The sequence below is a fragment of the Scyliorhinus canicula genome, unplaced genomic scaffold, assembly GCF_902713615.1.
Source record: "Scyliorhinus canicula unplaced genomic scaffold, sScyCan1.1, whole genome shotgun sequence".
Lineage (NCBI taxonomy): Eukaryota > Metazoa > Chordata > Chondrichthyes > Carcharhiniformes > Scyliorhinidae > Scyliorhinus > Scyliorhinus canicula.
The window spans coordinates 230,912-236,691 of NW_024055492.1; positions in this window are offsets into that span (position 1 = coordinate 230,912).

A 5,780-nucleotide genomic window follows, 5' to 3' on the forward strand; every position below is an offset into this window, starting at 1 on the left:
TTGTGCCGAGCCATGATCACCCCACTCAAACCCACATATCCTCCCTATACCCGTAACCCAACAACCCCCCCCCCCCCCCGCCTTAACCTTACTTTTATTAGGACACTACGGGCAATTTAGCATGGCCAATCTACCTAACCCGCACATCTTTGGACTGTGGGAGGAAACCGGAGCACCCGGAGGAAACCCACACACACACGGGGAGGACGTGCAGACTCCACACAGACAGTGACCCAGCCGGGAATCGAACCTGGGACCCTGGAGCTGTGAAGCATTTATGCTAACCACCATGCTACCGTGCTGCCCCAAAGTTGAGAGAAGCCAAACATTGCTGTTTGGTTGAGAAGAAGGTGAATTTTCAATCAGCTTTAAACAAAGGTTCTACTTGTAGCTACTTGCAGCTGGAGCTTGTTAATTAGTTCATTGGATTAGGTCAGTTTTCAGAGGCTCGAGTCACAGAATAAATCTGAGCTAGTTACAGTGCAGACGAGTGCTGAATTTGGGTGCATTTGAGTGATCTCATGAGAGTTTGATAACTAAGGGAGTTAGGTGAGGAGGGGGTCAGCTGCTCCTTTCATTTAATTTCCTACATTTCCTCAGAACGTTAAGGGAGCCCGGAGTTTACAGTTGGTCCACAGTGCAGCTGTATTCTGTAAGGTAAGAGGGGATGGAGGCTAGGGCAGTTGCATGCTCCCCCTGTAGGATGTGGGTGGTGAGGGATACCACCGGTGTCCCCGATGACTATACCTGCGGGAAGTGCACCCAACTTCAGCTCCTCAGACGCTGTGTTAGGGAACTGGAGCTGGAGCTGGATGAACATCGGATCATCTGGGGTGTCTAGGGGGTAATAGAGAAGAGTTACAGGGATGTAGCCACACCCAAGGTACAGGATAAGAGTAGCTGGGTTACAGTCAGGGGAAAGGAAACAAACGGGCAGACAGTGCAGGGATCCCTCGTGGCTGTTCCCCTTCAAATCAAGTATAACGTTTTGGATGCTGTTTGGGGTGGATGACCTACCGGGGGAAGGCCCTAGCGGCCAGGTCTCTGGCACTGAGTCTGGCTCAGGGGCTCAGAAGGGAAGGTGGGAGAATACAAAAGCAATAGTGACTGGAGACTCAATGGGTAGGGGAACAGGAGATTCTGCGGTCGCGAGCGAGACTCCCGGAAGGTATGTTGCCTCCCGGGTGCCAGGGCCAGGGATGTTTCGGATCGTGTCTTCAGGATCCTTAAGGGGGAGGGGGAGCAGCCAGACCGCGTGGTGCAAATTGGTATCAACGACGGAGGTAGGAAAAGGGGTGTGAAGGTAATAAACGAGTTTAGGGAGTTAGGCTGGAAGTTAAAAGCCAGGACAAACAGAGTTGACATCTCTGGTTTGTTGCTGGTGCCACGTGATAGCGAGGCTAGGAATAGGGAGAGAGTGCAGTTGAACACGTGGCTGCAGGAATGGTGGAGGTGGGAGGGCTTCAGATACTTTGATAATTGGAGCGCATTCTGGGGAAGGTGGGATCTGTACAAGCAGGAGGGGTTGCATCAGAACCAGAGGGGTACCAATATCCTGGGACGGAGGTTTTCTAGCACTCTTCTGGAGGGTTTAAACTAATTTGGCAGGGGAATGGGAACTGTCGTCCAGCATCTAAGGTAGCCGATGTTCAGGATGTCAAAGCGTGTAGTGACGCAGTGGGGAAGGTAACACTGACAAAGGAGAGTACTTTCAGGCACGGAGATGAGTTGAAGCGTGTATACTTCAACTCAAGAAGCATCAGGAATAAGGTGGGTGTACTTAAGGCATGGGTCGGTACTTGGGACTACGGTGTGGTGGCCATCACGGAAACCTGGATAGATGAGGGGCAGAAATGGTTGGTGAAGGTTCCAGGTTATTGATGTTTCAATAAGATTAGGGAGGATGGTAACAGAGGTGGGGGGTTGCATTGTTAATTAGAGATAGTATAAAAGCTGCAGAAAGGCAGTTTGAGGAGGATCTGCCTACTGAGGTAGTATGGGTAGAAGTCAGAAATAGGAAAAGAGCAGTCACCTTGTTCAGAGAGTGGTGGTGGATGGCAAATATTCAGCCTCAAGTCTAGTTACCAGTGGCGTACTGCAGGGATCAGTTCTGGGCCCTCTGCTGCTTCTGATTTTCATTAATGACTTGGATGAGGGAGTTGAAGGGTGGGTCAATAAATTTGCAGACGATACGTAGATTGGTGGAGTTCTGGATAGTGAGGAGTGCTGTTGTTGGCTGCAAAGAGACATAGATAGGATGCAGAGCAGGGCTGAGAAGTGGCAGACGGAGTTTAACCCTGAAAAGTGTGAGGTTGTCCATTTTGGAAGGACAAATCTGAATGCGGAATACAGGGTTAATGGAAGGGTTCTTAGCAAAGTGGAGGAGCAGAGAGATCTTGGGGTCTATGTTCATAGATATTTGAAAGTTGCCACTCAAGTGGGTAGAGCTGTGAAGAAGGCCTATGTTGTGCTAGCGTTCATTAGCAGAGGGATTGAATTTAAGAGCCGTGAGGTGATGATGCAGCTGTACAAAACCTTGGTAAGGCCACATCTGGAGTACTCTGAGTAGTTCTGGTCGCCTCATTTTAGGAAGGTCGTGGAAGCCTTGGAAAAGGTGCAAAGGAGATTTACCAGGATGTTGCCTGGAATGGAGAGTAGGTCTTACGAGGAAAAGTTGAGGATGCTAGACCTTTTCTCATTAGAACGGAGAAGGATGAGGGACGACCTGATAGAGGTTTATAAGGTGATCAGGGGAAGAGATAGAGTAGACAGGCAGAGACTTTTTCCCGGGTGGAACAAACCATTACATGGGGACATAAACTTAAGGTGAATGGTGGAAGGTTTTGGGGGGGATGTCAGATGTAGGTTATTTACCCAGAGAGTAGTGGGGGCATGGAATGCACTGGCTGTGGAAGTAGTTGAGTCAGAAACATTAGGGACCTTCAAGCGGCTATTGGATAGGTTCATGCAATAGACTGATGGGGTGTAGATTAATTTGTTCGTAATCCAGGAGCTAAAGTTTGGCACAACATTGTGGGCCGAAGGGCCTGTTCTGTGCTGGTATTTTTCTGTGTTCTATGATCTATGTCTTTGCAATGGGTACAGGAAATTATTGTACCCTCTGTTACTTAGTGTTCTGTGCAGAGGCAAATGGTGGGGATGCCGAGGATGAGCAGTGTTTCAGTCCGATTTCCCTGGGCCACCGAACACAATACAGAATTAAGCGCGAACTGTGTCGTTGAATAGACTAAATTTTTGCACTCTTTCCTGTTTATACCAAGGTGGTCAAAACAGGTGGTCGTTCACACCATCTGAGCCAATTTCCGAAATTTTAAAAATAAATTCAGAATGCCCAATTATTTTTTCCAATTAAGGGGCAATTTAGCGTGGCCTCTCCACCTAACCTGCACATCTTTGAGCTGTGAGATGAAATCCAGGCAGACACGGGGAGAATGTGCAACTCCACACAAACAGTGACCCGGGGCCGGGATCGAATCCGGGTCCTCAGCGGCGAAGGCATCAGTGCCAACCATTGCACCACCATGCCGCCTGCCAATCCAAATTCTAATTGTTCAATAAATGTATTAAATTCAAAATACCAAATTTGCGCGAATTAAGCTCATTGGGATTTAAGTGATAAAAATATAGGTGAATGACACAATACTAATCATGAATCTTAAGTGGAAATTATTTAGCTTTGGCAATTTATGTTGAAATCTGTGTCAAAGTTCATTGGTTGCTGCAAGAGGCATTAGAAAGACAATCTGCCGGTGCACCGGGGAAACCACTGAATTTTAAAATTACCCTGGCTGTTGTACCAAAAGTTCGATTATTATTCACAAGTGTATTTATTCGGATAATTAGATAAATCGTATACTGAGTGAGACATGCTGACAAAGGCAAAGAGAAAAAGAGGAAAATCCAAAAAGTAATTGTTTAGAGCTCTCACTGATTGGTACCAAAATGTCGACAGCAACAACAAATCAGCCAACGCTGTCCCTGAGGAAGGTCCCCCGGTTTCTCAATAAGTGAAGTGAAGCCTGATCCTGATGCGAGCTACATTTTAATTTCATACGAGAACGATTAGCATATTTAGAATATTCTATTATTTTCTGCCGAACTGTCAACCAGACACAACATACTCCCCATGTCCCTTATTGGTACTATTGGTCTTGCTGTGTAGTGAGTCTATGTTGAAACAGTTAGTGTGCCATCTAGATCTTATATCTACTCTCTCCATTCAATACACTGAACGATTCTGCGCTTGTGTTACAGGAACGGGGCTCGAGGAGGGGGAAAGAACCAAGGGAGTTCTGTATCCCAGAATTAACCTGAATTAACGGTTCGTGATGGACAGAGGATAACCATTGACTGTCATTTCTCGACAACCTACAGGAACTCAGATCTGTTCTTGTACATCGAATATACTGGGGGAATTTCGAATTTTACTGAATATTGATATCGGTCGTGGGTCACACGTAACTCTGCAGATTTCCAAAACAGGTTAAGTGCTAGAATGGGGCCCGTATAGGGTGGATACGTGGGTTTGAGTAGGGTGATCATTGCTCGGCACAACATCGAGGGCCGAAGGGCCTGTTCTGTGCTGTACTGTTCTATGTTCTATGTTCAACTTGTCAAAAAATGATAAAAATTCTCACCCGGTTGCTGTAACCAATGCTTATACAGTTGGCATGTGGTCTGCTGGTGCAAATTCTAATTTCAGGGAACACCACTGAGCTGAGCACATGGCAACTGTACAATCAGCTGTTACGGGAAGCAATTAAACATTTCTCAGTCTCTCCATGTCTGTCAGTGAATGGCTCTGTAATGCAACAGACACAGGATGAATCTGCACGCAGGTTACGGCATCAATCATTGGCAAAGCTGCTGCTGTTGACTGAGTGGGCTTGGAATGAATACGGTGAGCCTCCTGTAATACACCAGAGGTGAGAGGGCGAGAAGGCTATGAGCAGCTTTACATCCACCTGCAAGTTTATTTTACCATGTCATCTGAACGACGATGCCTCCAATGGTTAATTTTGTGCTCATGTCTATAGACTGGAGTATAACCCCATGACCTGCTAATTCTGAAGTAAAAGTGCTACCTACTGAGTCACAGCTGACTGGAGGGCCATTGTTATCTTTGCTGGGAGAGAAGAAATACTGATGCCGTTGACCCACAGTAAAGATTGCTGTAACAAGTACAGAAGCAGAGTAAAGTGTAATTAATAAAAGCAAATATCGTGAATTCTGGAAGTCTGAAATAAAAACAGAAAGCTGGAAATACTTAGCAGGTCTGACAGCATCTGTGGAGGGAGAAACTGATAACATTTCACATTGAATACGACTTTTCTTCAGAAATGAAGGAAGGTAAAAATTATAGAACAGAATTCCTACAGCGGAGAAGGAGGCCAATTGGCCCATCGCGTCTGCACCGACCACCCGAAAGAGCACACCACCAAGTCCCATGCCACCACCCCATCCCCGTAACCCAATAACCCCATCTAACCTTTAACCACTAAGGGGCAATTTAGCAGGGCCAATCCACCCCACCTGCACATCCCCGGACGGCGGGAGGAAAACTGAGCACCCGGAGGAAACCGACGCAGACACGGGGAGAACGCGCAGACCCTGCAGTCACCCAAGGCGGAATCGAACCCGGCCCCCCGGCGCCGCCACTGCGCCACCGTGCCGCCCATATCATGGGTTATATGCTGTCAAAAGGGTGCGGGAACAAAAAGGAAGGTCTGCGATGGTTCGAGAATAGGAGAGATTAAATG